Source organism: Buteo buteo, chromosome 17 (genome assembly GCF_964188355.1).
Source record: "Buteo buteo chromosome 17, bButBut1.hap1.1, whole genome shotgun sequence".
Lineage (NCBI taxonomy): Eukaryota > Metazoa > Chordata > Aves > Accipitriformes > Accipitridae > Buteo > Buteo buteo.
This window is the reverse complement of record NC_134187.1, coordinates 18,412,860-18,438,984: the sequence shown is the minus strand read 5'-3', so window position 1 is coordinate 18,438,984 and position 26,125 is coordinate 18,412,860.

Here is a 26,125-nt window from a genome sequence, read left to right as displayed (position 1 = left end):
ACAAAGCAAGAAAATCTCAGCTCCGGGGTGACAGATGTGGGCAACTCTATAGGTAACCACAGTGACTCTGAAAACATTCAGAAAAAATTTGGTCAGTTCCTGGAGATCTATTACAGAAGAAACATGCAGTTCTTTTAAAAACAGGGTTGGGTTTGGTTTGTTTGTTGGTTTTTTTTTTCATTTTTCTCTCCTCACTATTCTCCTTTGCCTGCAGCTCCAGAGAATGGTAGGGAATGTTCTTACTGAATCACACTTGCTGCCCTGTTGGCTCACATAGAGCAATTTCTACGGAAAATAAAATACCTGACACATACTTCTTCACATCTCAGCTAGGTCAAGCAACCCAGACAGTCATAATAAACCAAATTATTCTCTTAATCCTCAGAACTGTCAGATATTTGAAGCTGTGTAGCCTCTTTTTGTGCATGCCAGCTGTACAAATGGATATTTTTTTTATCTAAATGGCCAGCAAGTGTAATCAAAAATAATAATTATATAACAAATAATTACATAACAAATTTGCTCTTATTCTTTCACACTACTTTGACCTCCAGTAAATATTACCCTGCAGTATTTATTTTGCTTTCATTGGTAGTTGAGCCTGAGCTTGGGCTGAATGGACTGCAAAATCTTGCCAACACGTAGTAAATTCAAACATAAATCATGGTTAGAGAAATGCTCAGGCAAGCTAAAGCTTGTCTTTCAGGGAAGAAGCTTTACAAGATCGAACTTGCTGGCAGTAATAATGCTCATCCCTTCTTGAATTATATTTCCACCTTTTCTTTTTTTTTTTCTGGTATTATTTTTTTTCTCCCAGAGAATAGTTAAGTTGCAATTTTAATGCTTTTAGTGAACTTCTGGAAATCAGTATAAGAACATTATTTACATCTTGAAGCCAAGCTGTGCCTGGAGAATTTCAATCACTTTTTTTTTTTTATGAGATTCTACAAACTGAATGCTGAAAAGTCATCTGTGGCACTTTTCTTTAAAGCAGAGCAGGGAGCAGAGGGGAGGGGAAGACTAAGAAAAAGAGAGAGAAACTTTGCTTTGCAAATGCATGTTTCACTTTTCAGTATTAATAATTCCTCAGTGCATCTGTATTAACATTATATCCTTGCTGTAGATTTGATTTAGAATAGCTTTATATATAAGCTAAGCTCTGATACTGAATTTTATTTCACGGAATCCATGCTTAATCTGGCCTTAATGAAAAAGAGATGTTAGTAAGTGGATAGTAAGATGTACAAGCTATTCTCCAGAGCTGTGGAGGGTGTTTCGTGCCTCATACACAGCACAAAGGAGAACAAAAATTTGTATACGCTTACACCAAGCATGCAAATCATGAATCTGAACTAGAAGAAATGCAGCAATGATCTCAAAAATTGAATTTAAGATGGGAAATTGGCAGTATCATGTTGGTGGATGTAAAAGAGATATGATAAAAACCACCATTATGTTGTTGGTTTAACATAAAGTGATAATTCTAACACGAACAAGTTAGTGGTAGGCATGGCGGGTCATGAGAGCACAGTCTGTGCCACAGTTATCCCATCATAATTTGTATTATTTTGATGAGAATGGCTAACAAATCAGCCAGGCACAGACAACGGTTTGAGAATGTCCAGGTGCTTTGTCATTCTTAAAGAACTTTCACCCTATATTTTATTAAAGTCATATGGCCTGCTAATGGAAGCAAGGTAAAGTTGCAAACCACATTCTCTTCTTAAGTAATCTTTCCAATCCCATTAAAGTCAATAGAACTGCACAGAGCAATGAAAATCAAAATTTGTCCTTATATATCCCTCCAGGAGCAACCTAGCCAGCAGAAGAGATGAAGTCCCGGCAGACATTGAAGCTGTATCTCTTTTCCAGGTAGGGCCTGATTGGATGGATTCAAATCAAATCTTGCTACTTCTATTTTTTTCCGTTAAGCTATTTGATTTTGAGGTAATTGATGAGCCTGTCTGACTACTGATATATTAAAACTGGCAGCAATATCTCAGAATGGCTTATCTTATATTGAAGACCAATAAAAACTAATCACTGTAAGTGGATGTGGGTAAAGATTAGAACAATGGGAATCTCAATGTATCTTAACAACAATAATGCTTGATATTTTACATTCAGTCAAGGCATTGCACAAACATTAACAAATTAACCATTGCAGTGATGCTACAGCTTGGTAAGTACTATACATTTACTTTTCAACTGTATTTGTCTTTCTATATCTGAGAAATACAAAATACAAACAAACTATATATTATGCCCAGCATTGCATCACCCAAGTATTTCCATTATTTCTGAATGAAAGGTCTTGATATCGTTCACCCCCATGCCACAACAATGGTTTTCAGGCTGGATTTGCTACAAATTCATCTGGAGCAGGAAAGAGAGGAGTTCATGTAGGTACACCCTTGGTCCTCTCTACCTTCCCGTATAGGTGCTTCAGGCAGTCATAAGGTGAACTTGTGATGTTACTGTCCTCCGACTTTGTTGTCTAATGTGAAGCCTGTAGGTTTCTTAGTTTTCTGACTTATGACTCACCAGGTTCATGAAGTTCTGCCCCCATGTACATACAAACCATAACGCTGCCAAAAAGCTCATTTAGTGCCTAGGTTGTATCAGGGTTTTCCCTGCCCGTGTTGCCTGGGAGGATTCACATGGGATTGCCAAAGAAATATCTAATTCAGGTACCCATGCACAAAGTTACACAGTTTTGCTGTTGATCCAAGGGAAGAAACTGCTGGGAGGCAGGGTATGGACAACAGTGCAACATCTTGTGTGCCTCCAGGTGCTGACGTACTTGCTTTTAGTAATTTCACAGATACATCTGAAGGTGAGATCCTGACCCTGGCTGCCATTTTCTACCACTCCTAGTTGCTACCCAGCCCCCAACAGCATGGCCACCATCATGCACGCAAATTCTTCTGGAGGATGTGCTCCACAAGATACACAGATCGCAAAAGCTCACTGACACACATCTCAGGTGCCAGAATGTAAGCTGTGCAGAAAGGATGCATGTCACTACCCCATTTTAAAAGAAGCAGAAGGGAGGGGACTGGCAGTTGGTGTTGGTAGCCTATGGTCTTCCTTTCCTATTAGCTTTTTCTGCACTTTGAGTAGGTAGCTACAGAAGGAGCCAACAGCCTTTCTTATGATGGGTCCTTCTTTCCCCAGTCCCTACTGGGGTCCCTCCCTAAAGAGCTCTCTTCAGCCAGTGCTACCCCCATAGAAGATGCTGTTTCTTTATGCCATAGATCAACTTACCAGTAACGCAGCCTTGGCCAGGGCAGGTAGGGGCATATGTAGCTCTTTTTTTTTCCTTCTTTTGTGTCAACAAGACACCTCTTCAGCACACTGGTGAGTAGGAGAAGGCCTTTCTTTAAACTGTGGTCAGGCTGATCACATATGTATTACTGCATCAGACTGGTCTCTTGTTTAAACCATTCCACATAAACATATTTTTAAATATATATATGTTTGATAATAGATTGGTCATTCTAAATGATATGCCCATCAGAGTTTGGGGTCTTTGCATATTTTTCTCTCTCATGGGCACAGTGTGGAGGACAGACTGTCTCAGTGTCTCATATCTAGGTAACAAAGATATGGGAGGGGAACAATTGCTGAAAGGCACTTGCTGCCTGCATACAGAATTTAACTGTTTGGCCTTATAGAGGCTTTTCATTTTGCATGCCTGACCCTCTTGTAACCCCACAGATATTATAGATGAGAAAGACTGGGCTCACAAGAGTAATGGATGCTTTAAAGAGATATCATGGTTTATCGGATAGGTGTGTGAGGGAAGAGAGATGTGAATTCGTGTATTTATTTTTTAATAGCTGTGAGGATTGGGAGAACTAATTTACACTTTATCTGTGTGGTACTTTATAAAAGGGAGATGTGAGAGGAGTACTCAGGAGAAATATAATTCATATTTCTGTATTTTTCATGGAGGAGGAGTTAGAGGGTAAAGAAATCTATCAATATATTAGACTTTGTCTCTGCAAGGAAGATTTCAGAAGGGCTTGTTTATATCTTATATGTTATATTTGTCTACGTTGTGTTTAGCAGCTGATTTGATAGCCATGATGATTCAAACGATGTGCTTCTGGCTATGGTTTGCTAGCCCTGTACTAAAGAAAGCCTTTCAGCATGTGTGGCATGAAGTACCGTAATACAGGACATGCCAGCATGGAACACATACATGGGACACTCCACCACCACACACTGTGGTAGGACACAAATGTGGAAAATTATGTGAGCTGGGAAGGCTTATGTGCAAAGAGACGAAAAAGGGCTGTGCTATAGCCATCGAACAAAGATTTATGTCATTAATGCAGCACATGAACAAAGCTAGTCCTTTCCAGAAGGTAATGTCATTGAACACTACAGACGTGAGATACTATGATTGCCCTGGGGAACAGGGATTCCTCCCTGGTATGACAGTGAAGTTATACCCTAAATGACTTCTAGGTATACATGTTATGGATGTATGAAATGGCTTTTATAGGTCTGTGTCTCAGTGACTCACTCAGCTTCACACAGAGGTTCTTGAGAAAACATGAACTGCTCTAGACACAAAAAGTGTAAATTAGCATGAGAAGCACTAGGCTGCCCTCTTTCTCCCCCATTTCACATGTATAACCATAAGTCAAAGAGTGGGGAAAGTCAGTGGAGGCAGAAACCCTCATTTGGCTTTAAGTCCAGATTTCATCCCTTTTCTGTAAATTTGTTACTGTATCTGTCTTAGTAACATGAGCTGAGAGGAGCTGTAGAAATCCATGAGGGGAAGCTCTTCCAAAAATACTTTATTGCTTTAGCCTTCTAAACAGCTGGTTTCTTTCTGAGGGAAAGCTGACAACTACACCAGACTCTGTTGAATTATGTATTGTACATTTGGGGAGTAAGCTGCAATATGTAATGCAGTGAACAAAGCTTTCCATATGCATTTGTCTAAGGATAAGACACAAATCCAAGTCCAAGAGGTGATAAACCCAGTGGTTTGTGTTCCAATCAGTTATAGCTGTCCTCAAAAATAATACCTTGTAAGTACACATTAGGGGCAATGAAGCAAAAAATTACACATGCAAATATAACTCAAGACACTAAGCCTTGTTGTTGGAAAAGAATTCTTGTCTTTTGCAAAAGAGCACTGAAGACTAGTGCTGTTTGCAGAGTTATTTTGCATTCTGCTATATAAATTATGACCTTTACAAAGAGAGCAGGCGTAACAAAGATTTCACTCAGGTACAAGAGTGAGGTACAACAGTGTTGTAGAACAACATTGAACCATAAATTCTTTGGTTATGAGAAGTCTTCCTAATTATGAGGATCATTAATATTCTGTAGCTGGAGAAAAAGTGAAGGTTGGGCCTTGGCATTAGCAGTCATGTTCCTAAATATCAATACCAGCCACTCTTCCAATAAGATGATATTATACAGAGTATAGGTTCAGTGTCTTCATCCAATCTCAAAACCCCAAGAAATGGCAAAAAAGAAATGCCTTTGTCAACATCCTCCATGTAAGGTCACTCCACCTGAATGACAACCCAAACACTCAGCAAATTGCAAAGCTAAGGACAATGGATTTGCCATTATTGCTGGGATAGTAGACCACCCCTACAAGTCTCAGGATCCTTCCATTTACTCAGACAGATTCACAGAGCATAACTCCCATACCTTACCATGTACACAACACAATTCCCTGCCACGAAACTTCTGGCCTTGAACTTCCTGACTCTAATTAACATTGTTTCCCCAAACTATTCTCCCTCACCTAGGGCATTTCTGAAATAATTTGCTACTGCTCAGTAGTAAATGTAGGTACTTAATACTTATAAAGATGCCCAGTAAATTCAGCCTCTGGATATTCCCTTGAAAGGTGTAGTTCAGGTTAAGCGTCTGCTCTGTAGGTGGTTAATTAGCAATAAACAAGTTGTCTTCTGCATGCTAACAGCAATAATTCTTTCCAGAAAAAAAAAAACAAACCCTCCTTCTTTATAGAAATGACTTGATATCGGGAATTTATTATTATTATTAATCCCCTCAGATGGTTATAATGCTGATGACCTAAAGACGCTGTAGGCTTTGCCCTGGGGAGCAGACCACAAGCCCATTCTCATTGACAGAGGCTGTGTGTCTTCATTGAATAAGAACATAGCTGACTCCCCTAAGACAGGAGAAAAGAGAGTGGATGATTGACAGCAGGATGGGAAAAGGGTCCAAAACGTGGGTACAATGTGAACAAAAGCATTGAAATGAGAGAAAGAAAGACTGACAACAAAAGAAATAGGTGAGATACTAACAGCATCAGGGAGGAGACTGAGACTACGAGAGGACTGGTCTAAGGGGATTCTGCTCTGTATCAAAGACAAGCTGCTGACCCAGAAATATTAAAATGGCACTAGATATGACTCCACTCTGTAGTTTTACACTTTCTTTGACATTACGTTTGAAAGTGCATACCTACTAATTCAGTGGAGTTTGGACACAAGGGTAAGAAAGATTTGGAAGGCTGGCAGCCTCAGATGGCATGTTCAAGTTCTGCAGAAAGATAAGAGTCACCAGTAGGAAGGCAATTCCTGGCTGTAATCACCTCTACTGCCATTCAGCTGTTACCTGGATGGGGTATCACATGTGAAGATAAGTCACAAAATCTGACAAATGAACAGGAGTATCAGAATAACAGATACATAAATTCATAATTTCTCTCATTTTTGTGTTACAGAGAGAAAAATTTGGGAGGGTTTAGCCTAGGAGCTGTGGGACAGCTTTTGTAGACTGAGCAGGATGCATGGGATTACACAACAAAAATCCCACACTGAAGCACTAGCAAATGAATAACAAGTAATTCTTACTGGGTTAATGACATTTCTGCTTAGAGAAGACAATAGAGGTAAAATTCCACTAGATGGAATAGTTGAAGCAGATATTAACAGGCCATGTGTGGAAACATAAGTTTTGGGCCAACACATCCTATTATCTACTTTACTTGGAAGAGGAGCAGAAATAGCCAAAATATGCATTCTTTCTTGGGAAGAAGCTGAAGCAGTACTCTTATGAGTTTTTCCTGTGTAAGACCTGAGTAAAAGAGAATATTTTTACCTCCAGATTTAGGACCAGGTAACTAAAAAAGAATTTTAGTTATTTAATAATAAAGTACTATTAGTATTAGTAGCAATAGTTTTATAGTTATTATTGACATATTTAGTAACTGAGATAAAAAAAAAATCCCATTTTTGCTTCAGATTGAATAACTGTTTCATTTGGGGATTATTTAAAGTTCTTCATTCTATTTTTAAAGTTCTTCAGTTTCAATATGCAAACACTGTTTTCAGTATCTGTGAAAAGCTGAAACAAAATATCTCACCCAAAGGAGAGCTCTTTTTCTTGAAATCATTTATACAAAACATTCCAACATTTTCAAAACTTTATTTTGTTCTTTTTTTGTTAAAAATGTTTACAAAAACAGAGAGAAAATTTTGAAGGTCTGGTAGTTAGCTGTTGATGGGCAGCTGCTAATTACTCTGAAATGACTTATTTTCTGAATTTATTACATTTGAAAACATTTTATCCTGCTCTAGGTGCATGAAAGTTGTGGCAGGGGCTTGACTGTCAGGGAATAGCTTCAGCTGAAGGAAAAGATAATATCATGATCAGCATAGGACCGTCTGGGAAAAGACAGAGAACTCCTTTCACCAGGTCTCACTTCCCCCTGAAAGCTGCCTGCTTTTCACCTTTTGTTGCCAGCATTTTTGACACAACACCATTCTGGAAATTGGAAACCAGGGCTACCATGGTCAAGCAATATGTCTTGCTCCTTTGTGCACCTGGTCAATAGTCTCTTGTGTCACTGAACTCATGGCACAGATGGTTTACATAGCTGAAAGACCTACCACACTCTTACTGCAATATGATCCACCACCAGGATTTGGTTCCTTAGGCAGAAGATATTAATTCTAATTTGACTGAATGACTAAAACACTCTAATAAATTTCAAAGGTCCATTAAAATCTACTTAAAGAATATAAAAATTTCTGCATCTTTGTTATAATAAAAAAAACTTTAGAAATACTAATGCATATGTGTTCCATAATATTTATAGAATGAGGGTTTTTTACATCACGGCAGTTTTTCTCAGTCTGCATTTCCTGGTTATCATTAGAATTTCAGAGTCAATAAAAAGATGCCATGAGATTTACTGCAAAGCATTAAGCCACATTCATTCTGCTGTTCTTAGAAGCTGAACTAGTGGAGAGGCACTTCCAATAACACTCTAATCTGAACCCAACTCCCAGTTTTATCACTGAAAGTTATACAAGTATATTAGATGCACAAATGTCTTCCTGACCTAATTACTCCTAATGGGATATACATAGCAAAAATCAATGTCACCGTCTTTTAAGATGCGTTCAGAACGCTTGAGAATTGACCTCTATTGCATTCATTCATTTTCAAAACTTTTGCCTACTTTTTAAATATATGTCTTTGTGAATGACAGCTATCTATTATCAGTGGGTAGGCAACATTCTCCTGCAATGTATAAATGAGTTTTAAGGAGCTAGTACGATTACTGGACAAGCGAGGCTGTCATATCAACTTCAGGAACTGGCCTGAAACTGTTCACCTGATGCTTGCCAGAGGTAAAGATTTCTTAGAGGAAGGAGAATTGCCTTGAAACAAGCTGAAGGATGAGATGTGAGGACTTGTTTTAGATGTTTCTGCCTATCCCATCTGTTCATGAGAGGTTATCTCAGGCTTTTGAGGGGTAGCAGCACTAGCCATAATGATTCCCAAGCTAATATCTGAACTTACATTGCCTGGGCAAGTCAGGCTGGACAAAGACAGAGAATACAAACAGGACTTGCTAAATGTGAACTCAAATCCTCCTATGCTACCGTTGTGGCAGGGATGGTAACTTCTGACGAGCCAGTGAAACAATCAGGTGGAGATATAAACCACTGCAGAGAAATTTGCAGCCCATCTCTCAGACCCCTAACGTCTTTCTCTCCATGTAGGAAACTGCTGGTTGACAGCTGAAGAAGGACACTTCCAATTTCTCCAGCTACAAACAAGGGCAGTGCTGGGAGCACAGCTCCCGTCCTGCCTGCCCTTGGCAGTTCCCCTTTAGCCCTGCTGCCCTGTGGGAGCACGGACAGCGAGAGTTCTAACCAGGTGACTGCAGCCCTGTGCCTCTAGTTGCAGACACTGCCTTTCTCTGCATTTGTTTTGCAATCATGTTTGTCTGATATGTATACCTTTACAGTTAACTTTGGGAATGCTGTGCTTCCTGGGAAAAAAAGCTTTTCGAATGAGTAAATATTCATAATTTGTTGTAATTATTTCGTTGGTTTTATAATGAATTAATTAAAACTCATTTTAATTTCAAGTTATTGATGCTGGGGTTTTCTTAGAGAGCAGAATTTGATTTTATTTACAGTCAACCAGTGTGTAGTTTAACCCACTTAAGTTGTATGAGATATTGCAGGGAAACTTGCACAACAGAAGTTCACTGCTCCAAGTCTTTTCTCAGTTTTACTTTCTTTTTCACTTTTTCTTTCCCTCCCAGTTCTGATATTCAGCAATCAGACCTCATTAAAAGCTTCAGAACAGTCACACAGTTAAAGATACGCAGATGTTGATACTGATGACTCTGTAGTCTGTATTCGAATTTATTCTTATGGGAAGCATTCTTGAAGCTGACGAGTATTGCAGTTTTTGCAGAAACTTTCCATGATTTGCAGTTCTCCAGTAATTATCATAATCTTCTGCTTTTCTTACAGGTGCCATCTTTTTCAAATAATAAGCTGGAATCAATACAACAGACACTGATGTTTTTCAGGCAATTCACATAATTGATGACCCTAATTGTGACCTACTTTTGTTATATGTAACCAACATTTGGTAACAGTTAAGAGTGTATTTATAAATAGAGGGGATCACATCCCTTGTTACAGGATATTTTCCTAACCATAAAGTGTGTGTAAATCTAGATCTGAGCACCCATCATCTCTCATCCAGAAGCTGAGCTGCTGGACCAGAAATGGAAAATTCATGGGTGCAGAAAAAAGGACAAATAAAAGCCAGCCCAGCTCCACAAATTAGTAGCAAGATTGCTGAGCTGGAAGGAGACCTGAATCTCCAAATCCTACTCCTTGAAGTATTTCCATTTGTTGGTTGTTGATTGTGTAATGGGAATGCACTACCCAGGGAGCAAGATATAGAGCTTTGTCTCTGTTCACCTCTTCAATTAAAGTCTTAAAAGCTGTTTCAGTGCCTGGCAAAATATATAGACCACCACTGTACAAAGAAACTGTGTCAGCTGTGACTCATCACACCAACTCCCTGTGCGATGCTACACATCAAGAAACTTTTGAAGGTATGGAGAAAGGAACTTGGAGAAGAAGATAACTTCTGTATGGAAGCACTGTCTAAATCTGCAATAACTTATGGGACCACTGGTTAAATTGGACTAACACCTTGATAAATTGGAGAAGATTTGGAGAAGAACCTTGAGAATGGAAGATTCAATGAATTTAGTCTTAATAAGAAAAGGTTGTTCAACTCTAATAAATACTTCTATGAAAAAAGATATATTTGATAATATTTGCTGTTAATTTCAAATTCAGGATCAACAGTTTTTTTCAAAAAGAAGTATCATCCACTCTTCAGCATCTTTTATTCATGAAGTCAAACAGTGATCCTTGTGGTCCTTCCAGACTTTATAGTTAGCGGATTTATGATCAGCATCTATTGCATGTACAGTGGAAATATTGAGAAGCTAATTTTATTCCTCATTGTAGCTGTGAAATCCATGTGTGAAAGGGGCTAAAAAAATATAATGTGAGTTTTTTCAGAAACAGACAACTTCTTAGCTTTCTCAGATAAGGTTTCTCTCTGCATTGACTGCTAATCAAAGCAAATTTTCCTCTTGTAAAAGTCTAAGCCTGAGATCTCTTTGCTTTCTCTGTCTTAAGCATTTTTAAGTGATTACTGACATTGCGTGATGGATTGATTCTTAATTTCAGTACCATTGCAGAATCCTCAGATTCTGTCCATGGATAAGGTGCTATAAAAGTGTAAAATGTTGCTTCTATGAAGAGAAAAAATTATACTCCGGAATCTGTTACTTTTCAACTTTGGATATGCCACCATGTGCTTTTTAAAACAAATATTGATTAAATAATAACAAACTTTGCCACATGGCTACCCATGCATGAAAACCCCAGAGTACAGAAGATAATTTAAATAAAACCTCAGGTGAAAACAGTCAGCGAAGTCTCAGAGTAAGAGGACCACAGTCTTCAAAATCCTAATAGATCTTTAGGTAAGATGGGAATAAGTAAAACCAACAAACTAAAAAACAGGTGATGCAGAAAGTGGAGATAGTAGCTGGGTGGGATTTCATGCATTGGCACAAGCATGGTACACATGGTAGCGGTGTTTTGCAGCAGTGGCAAGGAAACCATTAAGTATACTGTAACTTTTGTTTCCCCCTACAGAGGGAGTAGAATTAACATCAATATGCATCCTCCTAAATATTAATTAAACAGTTGTTGCTCATTGGTGACACTGGTGTACAGCATTTGATATGCAATTGTCAGTGCCTGAGCAGCATAATTAAGAGCACATCTCAGCCAATGCTCCTCCAGAGCTTCCTTTGCTTTTCCTTTTCTGCTGCTGAAGTAAAGGATGTATTTTACCAGCAGTTATACATTTATCAGCAGATATATTTTACCTGGCAGTTAGTTCTGACAGTCTGATTAATTAAAGTCTTCTGTTGCCCTAAATCTCTTAATTTTAAGCACATTTTTGTCAGTTTCTTAATCTGAAGCACATCACTGTACTCTCCAGGGCTCTGTTTTATTCTTCCCTCTTTGACTATTTGTTTCATTTCCAGGATAAACTCTATGGGACAGGACATCTTTTATTGTACATGTTTGCTCAGAGGCATCTGAATTTGAAAGGGGTACTTGAATTCTGACTGAGATCTCTAGGTAGTACCACAACACAAACCCTCTGGTATTTGTTCTTTCTAAAATGGGAAATTAATCAAAAAAGCATACTTCCATTTTTACTTAGATAAAAGTCTGCAAATTCAGGTTTAGTTTTTACTTTTTTCCCTATCCCTTTCAATACAAAGTGATTGAAAATGAGAAGAAAATATAACGGTAGAGCTCCCGATACCCAGTTTCTTGGAGTTAATCAATAAAGCATGGGAACTGCACTGCCTGACAGGACTTGCACTGCAATTGCAGGTGCTAACGAAGTGTCAGGGCTAAAGCAGATGAAGCTCTGTGTCTGATCAGTAGATATCCCCAAGAGAAAAATCTGTGGGCACAATTTAGACATGACAGCCCCTCTGGGCTCAAAAGCACTTACCTCCATTGACTACATAAGATGTACTTGCCTTCAGAGGGTGGGTTCTCAAGGCTGCATATGTATCAGTTTATCAGATGTGTTTGGGACAATTCTCTGTCACTGAGACTGACTGAGAGAACACAGCCTGTGTGCATGCTGCAGTCAGCTCTCTTACCCTCCAAAACAGGGTAGCTTCCTTTAAAACACTGATGGCAAAGGTTTCTCTCACCTAGGCTGTGCTGCCATGCCAGCTCTTCCTGGGAACTGTTTGGAAAAGTGCTACTTATTGGAGGAAAATGTTTCTAGGATCGTTCCAGCAATTAGACTCTGTAAATAATTAAGTCCCAGTGCTTAGCTCCTGTCACAGACTTTTTAACTTACTAGCATAGATGTAGCCTACATCTTCAAAAACCAGGAGCAAGTTAGGCAAACTGGATCCTATGCAGAAAGTCTACCCCAGGCACAGACCTAGCCACATCTCTTAAACGGATACTCTCTTTTTGGCAACAGAGGGAAGACAAGAATAAGATGTGTAGGCTGCAACCTGAAAAATGAGGGGAGTGCTTTCTTTTTACAATTCTTGTACGTGGTATTTTGAACACTGAGAAATGGCTGCTTGGACAAAACTGGATTAGCTCAGGTCATTGCAAAAGTAAGAGTAATAAATCTGGAATATTCCTTAAAATTAACTGGACATTTAATACATTGGAAAAAATTCCAAGAAAAATTAGGTTTAGCAGGTTTCAAACAACTATTTGACTATCCAGTTACACTGGTTAACACTTAAATGGAACATTGGGAGCAATATAAAACCTGATGTTTCAAGTTGTAAAAATATTCTTAAATTTTAAGGATTAGCATGAGATCTTCCTGGCAAGGAGATGGGGACAGATTATCCCCCATGTGCGTGCTGTGGAATTTCCTACATGTTTTTCCGAAGCATCTGGTGCTGGCTGCCATCTGAAATAGGCGAGACAGAATAAGCCAAGGTTTTCTGCCCCTCTGTCCTCCCCAAATGGCACTTTCTGTGCTTCCAAATTGAGATGGAGTTGATTGTTTTTTGCTGATTACTTTCTCCACACCATTCAGCACGTACACTGAGATTTATGATTTCTGGGACTCCTTTTGTTTGTCATTTTCCCTGGTTTTATTAAAGTGCTAGCTCAGGGACCATTGCAATATGGGTTGCAATCAATAAATCTTCAGCCGTTTGCACTTACTTTACCAGAAAAGTTATATTTCTATATTTCAGTCCCCCGACTCCTAGAGTGTTTGCTTATTTTTCCATTGTTCCCTCTCACTTCCTCAACCAACTGATGTGAGTTTTTCTGCCAAAGTACGAGCAGTCATTAGGGAGTTAACAGCAATCTCCCTTTGAGCAGCAACACTTGCATAGCTTCTGCTGCTTTAAGGAAACACATGGTCAGGTAGTTTGCAGCAAAAACCAGCTCTTTTCCTCACGAACGGTCCCATGATCTCTCAGCAATTTGCTGACAGATATGAGGATCTGCAGCTCCAGCAGATAATTATTCAAAAGATTTGTTGCATTCCCAGATTACCGACATAACTTCCTGATTAGATAGCAAAGAAACAATTAAATGATCCACCATGTGACTAAAATTTTTACCCTAGTATTTTCAATAGCTGCTTTGGGCTTCCTATACCTGCACATTCTCACCTTACATGCATAGATTAGAATACGTGTAGAGGATTAAAGACAGAAGTGTTGCAGGAGCTGTCACTTCGGACATTTAATTACTTTGAAGTACAGAGAAAGTGGAAGAAAGGTCTCTGAGTTAAAAAAAGAAATGCTGGAGGCTTGACAGCAATACTGGAAATCCCACCTCCTGATTCATTCACCCAGTCACCTCCATAGCTTGTGTATTCAACCACCAACTCCAGCAGTTAGTAACAGCTTCTTTTCGATAGATGGTACCTAATTAAGTCTTTGAAACATATTTGGATTCTGGGGGAATTTGAATATGGAGCTAAAATTCCAGGTTGCACCTCCCTTAATAGCAGTACTGTGACAGTTTTGTTTGGTATTTCTACATATTGGATTATTCTAATACATCCACATGCATGCTCATCCTTTTTAAGTAGGTGAAACAGAAAAAAAAAAAAGATAAACCCAACAAATCCTATTTTTTAGGTAAGATTTCAGGCTAATGGTAAAGACACAAAGCTTCTGCAATAGTTTCAAGTTCCACACAGGAGCATTACACACCCTATTTTGGGGGGTTACTCTTGGCTGCTGCAGCCTCAGCTTCTCAAAATGCATCACATCCCCGAGAGCCAAATGCAATTGCCAGCGTTTGCCAGTTTTCCAGATTTACAACAAAACAAAGGGGCAGGAGCCTGCTGACCTGTTATCTGAGAGAAATTAGAAAAGCACCAGCTGGTGTCAGAAGACATACTGCTACGAGGTTAAGAACCTGGGGAATGTCTTGAATAAAAGAGTTACCTGAACAGTTGAGGGTTTTACAAATCAGAGCTGATTCACACAGGCCCATCTTAAAATTAATCATCTGGTTTACAAGGCATTTGTGACCAATGAAGGCATGTGCCCTGCTCACTGTAAAATGCAGCTGAATGAATAAGCTGCAAGTGCACGGCACCTACCAGGACTGAGACCTACATATATCACAAAGTAACAATGTTAATTTGTAGGAAACTAGCAAAAAATTAGGTTAATAATTAAGTAATAATTAAGTTTCCAGCAGGCCTGTAGGACTTTATTTCTAATCTGAGTTGCATTCTGTTGCTTCATTATTGGTGAACTGTCTAAAGATACAATATGTGTAAGTAGTAAGTAAAATGCTATGAAAATGGAACATTCATTAATACTACAGGTGGGATGGATCTCAACCCACATTAGATACTTAAAAGCTGAGTTGTCCAAGTCTAAGGTAAATTCCAAAGGTAGGGAAAATGTTATTCTCTGCTGACACCTACTTCTTTCTGTCCATGATAAAGGAAACCCTGTGTGACTAAGTTAGACCATTAACTTGTAGGCAGCTAAAATTAGGTGAAGAAAATCCCACTGTACATGACCAAGCTTGTGAGGTATAATTAGCATCTATTGGACTGTGGGGGACTGTTGTAAAAACAAAAGGAAAGGAAATGGTTTCACATAGAAGTGCTGAAAAAAACCACTCCAAAAAAACACTTTCTGTAAGGTTCTTAGATCCCATTTCCAACGAATTTCTAGCCTCGTTACTAAAGCTGGGGGCTAGAAGGAATCAGGGTAATAAAACAGTGACTTTGTCTTAGCAAAGAAATTATAAACATGATAAAAAGAAGGTGACCCTTAGAAGCCTCGTCCTCGGATGCTGGAAGCGAGAACAGATTCATGGAATCATAGAATGGTTTGGGTTGGAAGGGACCTCAAAGATCATCTAGTTCCAACCCCTCTGACATGGGCAAGGACACCTTCCACTAGACCAGGCTGCTCAAAGCCCCATCCAACCTGGCCTTCAACACTTCCAGGGATGGGGCATCCACAACCTCTCTGGGCAACCTGTTCCAGTGCCTCGCTACCCTCACAGTGTGAAGAAATTCTTCTTTCCATCTAATCTAAACCTACCCTCTTTCAGTTTAAAACTGTTACCCCTTGTCCTGTCGCTACATGCCCTTGTAAAAAAGTCCCTCTCCATCTTTCCTGTAGGCCCCTTTAGGTACTGGAATTCCACTATAAGGTCTCTCCGGAGCCTTTTCTTCTCCAGGCTGAACAACCCCAACTCTCTCTGCCTATCCTCCTAAGGGAGGTGCTCCAGCCCCCTGATCATCTTTGTGGCCCTCCTCTAGACTCTCTCCAACATGTCCATGTCCTTCTTATGTTGGGGGCCCCAGAGCTGAACGCAGTACTACAGGTGGGGTCTCATGAGAGTGGAGCAAAGGGGCAGAATCACCTCCCTTGACCTGCTGGTCATGCTTTTGATGCAGACCAGGATATGGTTGGATTTCTGGGCTGCAAACACACATTGTTGGGTCATGTTGAGCTTCTTGTCAACCAACACATCCAAGTCCTTCTCTGCCGGGCTGCTCTCAATCCACTCATTGCCCAGCCTGTATTTGTGCTTGGGATTGCCCCGACCCATGTGCAGGACCTTGCACTTGGCCTTGTTGAACTTCATGAGGTTTGCACAGGCCCACCTCTCAAGCCTGTCAAGGTCCCTCTGGATGGCATCCCTTCCCTCCAGCGTGTCGACCGCACCACACAGCTTGGTGTCATCAGCAAACTTGCTGAGGGTGCACTCAATCCCGTTGTCCGTGTCACTGACAAAGTTGTGAAACAGTGCTGGTCCCAATACCGACCCTTGAGGAACACCACTCACCACTGCTCTCCAGTGGGACATCAAGCCATTGACCACAACTCTTTGAGTGCGACCATCCAGCCAATTCCTTATCCACCATGTGGTCCATCCATCAAATCCATGTCTCTCCAATTTAGAGACAAGGATGTCATGCGGGACAGTGTGAAATGCTTTGCACAAGTCCAGGTAGATGATGTCTGTTGCTCTTCCCTTTTCCACCAACACTGTAACCCCGTCATAAAAGGCCACCAAATTTGTCAGGCACGATTTGCCCTCAGTGAAGCCCTGTTGACTGTCACCAATCACCTTCTGATTTTTCCATGTGCCTTAGCATAGTTTCCAGGAGTATCCGCTCCATGGTCTCGCCGGGCATAGAGGTGAGACTGACTGGCCTGTAGTCCTGTAGTTCCCTGAGCCTTCCTTTTTTCCCTTTTTAAAAACAGGGATTATGTTCCCCCTTTTCCAGTCAGTAGGAACTTCCCTGGACTGCCACAACTTCTCAAGTATGTTGGATAGTGGCTTAGCCACTTCATCTGCCAGTTCCCTCAGGACCCACAGATGCATCTCATCAGCTCCCATGGACTTGTGCATCTTCAGGTTCCTTAGATGGTCTCAAACCTGATCTTCTCCTACAGCGGGTGGTTCTTCATTCTCCCAGTCCCTGCCTTTGCCTTCTGTGACTTGGGTAGTGTGGCTGGAGCTCTTGCCAGTGAAGACTGAGGCAAAAAAATCATTGAGTACCTCAGCCTTCTCCATATCCTGGGTAACCAGGTCTCCTATTCCCTTCTGGAGAGGGCCCACATATTCCCTAGTCTTTCTTTTATCACCAATGTACCTATAGAAGCTCTCCTTGCCCTTGACATCCCTGGCCAGATTTAACTCTATCAGGGCTTTGGCTTTTCTAACCTGATCCCTGGCTGCTCGAACAATTTCTCTGTATTCCTTCCAGGCTACCTGTCCTTGCCTCTACCTTCTGTAGCCTTCCTTTCTGAGTTTGAGTTTGTCCAGGAGCTCCTTGTTCATCCATGCAGGCCTCCTGGCGTTTTTGCCTGACTGCCTCTGTGTTGGGATGCATTGCTCCTGAGCTTGGAGGAGGTGATCCTTGAATATTAACCACCTTTCTTGGGCCCCTCTTCCCTTCAGGGCTTCATCCTACGGTACTCTACCAAGCAGATCCCTGAAGAGGCCAAAGTCTGCTCTCCTGAAGTCCAGGGTAGCGAGCTTGCTGTGCACCCTCCTCGCTGCCCTAAGGATCTTGAACTCCACCATTTCATGGTCAAGGCAGCCAAGGCTGCCCTTGAGCTTCACATTCCCCACCAGCCCCTCCTTGTTGGTGAGAACAAGGTCCAGCATAGCACCTCTCCTCATTGGCTCCTCTGTCACTTGGAGAAGGAAGTTGGCATCAACGCATTCCAGGAACCTCCTGGACTGCTTATGCCCTGCTGTGTTGTCCCTCCAAGACTTATTGGGGTGGTTGAAGTCCTCCATGAGGACTAGGGCTTGCAAATGTAAGGCGTCTCCTATCTGTCTATAGAGGGCCTCATCTGCTCGGTCTTCCTGGTCAGGTGGCCTGTAGCAGACCCCCACTATAATGTCACCTGTCCCTGCCCTCCTTTTGATCCTGACCCATAAGCTCTTGGTCAGCTCCTCATCCATCCCCAGGCAGAGGTCCATGCACTCCAGCTGGTCATTTACATAAAAGGGTGATACCCCCTCCTCGTCTCCCCTGCCCACCCTTCCTAAAGAGCCTGTATGTTGATCAGGAACTCAAACTGTGCATCAAAATAATTTAAATACCCCTTAAACTTTCAAACATGCTGGAATGGCCAGATGTGATCCACAGTTGTGCCCTTATTTACTTATTGCACTCCCAATACTTCAAATTTTGATTTATCAAGATAGAACAATCTTAACCTACTGTCAGGAATATCCATTCTGCTTAGAGTGGCTTCACTCTGAAAGATGTTCAGCCCAACCTGATCTTCCTTTAAGTGGGAAAAGTGTAGGATGATTTAATGCATATAAACTTTCAGCTTGGTGTGATAAAGTCACCAACGTGTCATACACCACTGTCAAATCTCCGTGTTCAGTGAAATGCTTAACTTTTCCAACAAGACAGGTGACCTTCCCCTGGCTGGCAGCCTCCAGCCCTTGAACAGCACTAATCCCTTGTAAAGGGTTTGGAGTGAACCCTCCGTCTCAGCTATATGTCTCATCAGTCTGCGTGGCAGGCTGCGAATATTAAAGGACAAAGCTGTGGTGTTAAGGAGTAAGCAAAGAAAAAGGAGGCTTAACCTGTTATATTCGCACTGGTGACCCTGTGGGTTTTGCATGTGAGCTTGATTATTATTGTTTGAACTGTGCCGGTGTAAATATTGTTGTTGGCCCATGGAACCCCTTGGTGGGCTTCATTAGAAAATGAAATGCTCTGATGCTAGGTTCATATTTCTGTCCAAAGCTGGATGCTCTTAGAGATGCATTTGCTAGAGAAATTACTCAGGAACCTATGTAGAAGGTCAGACAGCAACTCCAGCTAGCACAGTCCCCCCTCACCAGCTGTGGCCAAAAGGACCACGAAGCCCCAGTTAGCACAGAGAAATGCTTGCCCAGACTATTTCCCCATCTCTCAGCAATGTGAGAATCATGGGATTTCTGAACTAGAGGTGGTGTCTCCATTTAACAGTCCTGAACTGACTTAGCTGGCTTAGGAGGCCATGGAGGGTGGCTGTGGCATGGCTGATCCATTGTCTGAAGTGCCCACCTCAAGTATTTGGTGAGTGTCTGACTGACTGGCCCACGGTGAACTCTCTGAAGTTATTTGCAGTAAATTTCCTAGATTCAGATTGGCTATATCTATCTGCACAAGCTACAAGCACAGTCATACCTCATATGAGGCTGTGCCAAGGTCCAGAGACAGATGACTTTGAATAGCAATTTTTGAAGAAATGCAGCTGGAATTGCTGACTTCAATAGCTCGTTAAGTTACAGAACTAATCATGACCATTTAAGGTCAGTGTTAACTACCTTTTTTCAGGTTCTTTCAGCAGAAATACCCTGTAATTTGGGGGATGTAGGAAGGGCACAGACAGGATTAGTTTTTGTCTTTCTTCATATTCCTGCTCATCACTACAAATCTACAGCATCCAAAGAGATACCACTTCATAGCTGAACACCGGCCTAGAATTAGCACAGGGCAGATCACTCGGTGCCCCCCGCCTGCCCCAGATGCCTGGTTAGAGGAAGCGATGGCTTTTCTGAGTACGAAGTCGGCTGGACCATAACAGGCACCAGCTGGCTGCTGGGCCAGGCTGCCTGGGAGCACCACGGTCCTCCTGACACCCCCTGACTGCCCAGGCTGATGGCATGCTGGCTGATCACCACTCTCCTGGCTTTTTCATGAAAAAGTTGAATTCTCTTTGCCTTGCTCCACAAAATGAAAAAAATTCTGAAATAATGACATTTTTGGCAAAATGAAATCCTTGTTTCTGAGCTAGGCCTGGGCAGGACTCCACTCTAACGTTACATTTTCTCCCTTGTGCCATGAACTGTAATTTATGTGTCTCTTGTTTCTTAACTAATAATTAAGAAAATAATACTTAGAGAAGCAGAGACATTTGTTCTTAGAAAAGAGCCACACATTGTGGGTGGGACTTCTTGTTAAAATGGCATAAACCATCTTTTTTTTCAAGTGGTGATCAACAGAAAAATTAGGAAGTAATGCTCTAGCTAAAAAAAAAAAAAAAAGCAAAAGCTTGTTTTTTTAAAGTTAATTTCCAAAAGATTTCATTCAGAATATCTTAATACGAAATGCTAAAATGAAACTTTTCCAAAATTCTTTTCCCTTCTTGTTTTTTCTACTCACCATAGAGTAGGTTCATGAACAGCTGCTGACACCATCATAGTTTCAGTTAATACAATGCTAATCTGAAACATTTCCTTGAGCTTTCTTGATGATATTTCTACAGGTACAAAAAAATCAAAAAGTAACCTGTCCTGGGGCATTGCAGTTTTTGTGCACAACTTGAAACATGATTTACTTGCATTGATTTACATAAGTAGAGACATGATATATCTAAATCAAACTAAACACATCGATTTTCAGGAGTAAGGATGATCAGTTTTGAATAAGGAGCATGTGGAGTCAATGTTCTCTAGTAGTCATAGCTTAGTAACTCAAATATACTTATTTTCTTTTAGGAACTAACTAATAGCCTCTCTCAGGGTAATTGCAATGTATTTGTCATATATCAGTGTCAATTTGTCTGGCCAGTTTAGAAATCTGATCCTTTTATTTATCACTGGAAACCTACATTTGTAATGCTCACACTGCAAATCTATCATATCCAATGATAAATAAAGTGAAGAAAATATCATTCATTTTTTAAGGGTTAGAAAATTAAATATTTTAGTATTCATATTTTATTTATACTCTTTGACCAGAATATCAGCACGAAAATTGCAGTATTACAACTTACAACTGAAAATCTTTTCCCCTTTTCCAAGGGCTGTCAGTAATCTATTACTGACTAAAAGCATGTGAATTCTGTGTTCATCTTGAAGACACAATATACAATATTTCACATCTACTGCACTTGGATTTCAACAATCAACTTCTTTCAAAGACACCCTGACAATTCAAATGGTGAATTATTAAGTCTGGATAACAAGGACAACATTCACTTTCTTTGTACTGCTCCAGCTAGCGTAGAAGACTCTATTAATTATCAGACCAGAAATGAGCTGGGATTTGCTTTGTACACTGCTAAGCAGTTTAACTGGAAGAGATGGGTTATATATGGCACTAAATGACCTTTCTAAAAGCTTGTTTTTCCACCAACTGCTTGTGTTGAAACCAATTGCAGAAGTCATTCAAAATGAGCTGTTTATTGCTTCCTAAATGCATTTACTGCATGCCAGATGTCCATTTCAAAACATTCTGCTGTGTGCCTTTTAACTGACCCTACACCAAGGCACAACTGCCCATATCCATTACTCTGGAAATGTTGTTCACTTAGCAGTGGGATGCCAGCCCAGCAAGCACTGGGGCAGACCTTCTTCGGTACCACAGAGATTAGGAGGAGCAAAAGCAACTCCTCAGAGGAGATAGGTCCACGTCCCACTCAGAAGGGTGACTGCAGCCTGGAGTAAACCAAATTGTTAGTGTTATCTAGCGAGCCAGCTGACAATAACAACGAACACATGGCAATGCAAACTCCCAGTGTGAGATGATTGTGGGGTCCCTGCAATTGCCTCCTCTCTTGTCCTGTAGAGCTACTTCTTAACTGAGCTGTGTTTTGTAGTGAGCCTGTTGCCTTGGGCATTTTTCTTCTGGCTCCTCAAACTACTGCTGCCATGTGTGTCCCTGGCATTTCTCCTGGCCCACAGCAGCCACCAGTAGTAAGGCTTAAACATACTTAACGCACTTGGTGCATGCCTTTAGGTGTGTGCTCTTCAGAATGGCATCATCCCTGCAAACACTGCGCTTGGTAGACGCTGGCCAGAGGAGCTTCCTGAGTGATGAACACATTGGACCTGATTCCCCACTTACTTGCATCAATGGACCTTCAGTACAGAAATGTTAGCAGGAGCATGGCGATTTCTGCCTTTAATATTCCTCTGCAATTTTGTAGGTTTGCCACTCCTTGAGAACATGCTAAAACTTTCCTTAAATCTTACCTTAAAAAGATCACCTGGTCCTTCAATAAGACATGACCTGCATATTGAAGTTAGGTAGACAGTTTTCTTCACTATTAAATATTTTTCTCAATTAGTAAATCCAAAAGAAGTTATTTTATTGTTCTCTCCTTGCAGGCAGTTATATATTAACTCCCTCTGTTAACACTGTCTGAGATTTCTTATTGTAAATGTTCTTTTTCCCTTCACGGTACCCTGCTAGTGAGGCCTGGATGGAATGAAAAATACATGAAATGAAAATAAAATTTCACTTGAAATTAGGGTGGTTTTTTTTAAAAAAAGGGGGAAATATTTCCACAGTACAAGAGCAAGGAAATTAAAGTCATACTAATCAAAATTTATTTTGAGTAACTTCGACATATAGCACTTGGGAAGAGAAATTACTTTTATGTAACTGATTTCAATCCCATGTCAAAATGAATATTTTTTTTTTCTAGAACTGAATGTAAGTACATAACAAGTCAATTTGAAAGTATAAAATAGAACATCTTTATCAAATGAGAAGAATTTTAGAAATGTGAAAAAAACCCAAACCCTATCATGCTTTTCCTTTAAGGCTGAACAATCTTGAAACTCAATCCATTATGAAAACAATTTTGGTTTTGATGAGTGGGGATGCTCAGCAAAGCCTTCAGCCCTACCCCTTCCAGATTTGTTTCATTTCAGATCAGCTGTACCACGAAGCAAGGAAGCCATCTCCTACTTCCTTAGGAATGCAGAGCTCAGATTTAGCATAGCAAGGCCATAGAGAGCAGCTCTGCAAACCTATATGGTAGTGATGTAATGTTTGTTTACACATTTCAAAATATCACTATCTTCTTTGGCATACCTTCCTTGCTCCTGAAAAAAGACAAAGCAACCTGAAATAAAGCATACAAAATTAATTAACCATCTCTGCGTTTCTACTGTTTTTCTTCAATGTAAATTCAGTTAAATCTGGAATTTGAAATTAAGCCTGGACTAACTGCAAATACTTTGTTTTTAATTCAGTTTCATTTGTAGTTGTATAGAATGAAGAAGAATGAGAAAAACAATCATAAAAGACACATGCAGGAAGTTATTGCTATGTTACTGATTTTTCCATGAGCATTAGCTATCTGTCGCAGGTGGATTTTTTTTATTTACTTAGAAATAAGAATGCGATACCCATCTGTATCAATTATACCTTAGTTAATGGTAACACATGGAGCCTACTTTTGCAAAGATAAAAAACAGTTTAAGTGAAATAATCAGAATAAGTTTGCAACTGACTTACATAATTTTAACTTCCAATTTCTGTTAATCTCAGTAAATGTGCAAGAACACAATTCATTTGGTAAATTAGCAGTGTCAGAAAGAAAGCAGTTACACCCACAGTGGTAAATCAGTTGTTCCAGACTGCTAAAAGGAACTAAAATTGTCAATCACTCAAATCAGGCTGAAAGGCCTTAACATTGTGCTGGCATGCAAATAAGAGGAGCCGTCTGCCAAGAGTAGATCTGTACTGAAAGATTAACGAAAGTACAGGAAACGGTTTGGAGCTATCATTAAAGTAAAAGCCTAGGAAAGTATATCAGAAGAACAGGGGAAAAAAGCACATGGGGAAAAAGCAATGATTCCACATGCTTCACATTACTTTCACCATGGTGGGTGAGAGAAGAGGGCTATATGATGGATAGAGTGACAGGGAAAGGTCTCACACAGAAGTGAGAATGCAACTGGAAATGTCATTCAAAATAGTTGCTATCAATAAGCACTTTGACAGTCTGACGAGGTCTCAAAAGAGCTCTTTCATGATGCACCCTTAAGACACCCAAAATCCAATTCTGTGGCAGGCACTGCTTATGCTTACCTTCAAACATTCTGAAGATTTTGCAAAGTGACTAATCTTAACATTAAGCAGGCAAAAACCTCTTTACAGCTCAGAACTAGACTGTAATCTCTTTGCATGCTTGAGCTACTGAGGTTCCAGTTGAGGCTGGAGGGTTTTATCACTTGATTGTCATTTTGGTTTCATTCAGTGTAACCTATTCTGAGGTCTGATCATCAGTTCAGCTGCACACGGTTCTCCCATTTTCAGGCCAGACCTGGAGTTTGAAATCATATGTACACTGACAGCAATTACCCTAGCACCTTTGGCATATCCATCATCTAGATATCTCCTCACACTGGGAGCAATAGCAATTATAGCCACAGATGAAACAATCTCCTTAAAGCAACATATTTAGAACAGAAACATTTTGAAAAAATAAAAAAGTGTTAAAATAATAAAAATCTAACTTGTCAGATAACTAACTATATTCCAGGGAGATGCTGGTAGTGCTGAGGTTTTAAAGACCCTAGAAATCTCAGCTGGTATATGCTATTCTTTCAGCTCATGATTGGTGACAGCCAACAGGGCTTCACTGAGGGCAAATCGTGCCTGACAAATTTGGTGGCCTTTTATGACGGGGTTACAGTGTTGGTGGAAAAGGGAAGAGCAACAGACATCATCTACCTGGACTTGTGCAAAGCATTTCACACTGTCCCGCATGACATCCTTGTCTCTAAATTGGAGAGACATGGATTTGATGGATGGACCACATGGTGGATAAGGAATTGGCTGGATGGTCGCACTCAAAGAGTTGTGGTCAATGGCTTGATGTCCCACTGGAGAGCAGTGGTGAGTGGTGTTCCTCAAGGGTCGGTATTGGGACCAGCACTGTTTCACAACTTTGTCAGTGACACGGACAACGGGATTGAGTGCACCCTCAGCAAGTTTGCTGATGACACCAAGCTGTGTGGTGCGGTCGACACGCTGGAGGGAAGGGATGCCATCCAGAGGGACCTTGACAGGCTTGAGAGGTGGGCCTGTGCAAACCTCATGAAGTTCAACAAGGCCAAGTGCAAGGTCCTGCACATGGGTCGGGGCAATCCCAAGCACAAATACAGGCTGGGCAATGAGTGGATTGAGAGCAGCCCGGCAGAGAAGGACTTGGATGTGTTGGTTGACAAGAAGCTCAACATGACCCAACAATGTGTGTTTGCAGCCCAGAAATCCAACCATATCCTGGTCTGCATCAAAAGCATGACCAGCAGGTCAAGGGAGGTGATTCTGCCCCTTTGCTCCACTCTCATGAGACCCCACCTGTAGTACTGCGTTCAGCTCTGGGGCCCCCAACATAAGAAGGACATGGACATGTTGGAGAGAGTCTAGAGGAGGGCCACAAAGATGATCAGGGGGCTGGAGCACCTCCCTTAGGAGGATAGGCAGAGAGAGTTGGGGTTGTTCAGCCTGGAGAAGAAAAGGCTCCGGAGAGACCTTATAGTGGAATTCCAGTACCTAAAGGGGCCTACAGGAAAGATGGGGACATCTTTATCAGGCAGTGTAGTGATAGGACAAGGGGTAACAGTTTTAAACTGGAAAGAGGGTAGGTTTAGATAAAAGGAGGAAATTCTTCACACTGTGAGGGTGGCGAGGCACTGGAACAGGTTGCCCAGAGAGGTTGTGGATGCCCCATCCCTGGAAGTGTTGAAGGCCAGGTTGGATGGGTCTTTGAGCAGCCTGGTCTAGTGGAAGCTGTCCCTGCCCATGTCAGAGGGGTTGGAACTAGATGATCTTTGAGGTCCCTTCCAATCCAAACCATTCTATGATTCTATTAGTTTTGGTTGAACGTAAAATAAATTATTAAAAAACTGTTGTGTGCTTGTATAAAATTGAGCAATATTAGAAACAGAATTGTAATAGAAGCTGTAGAAGACTATAACTGTAACAGAACAATATGTCTATTTAT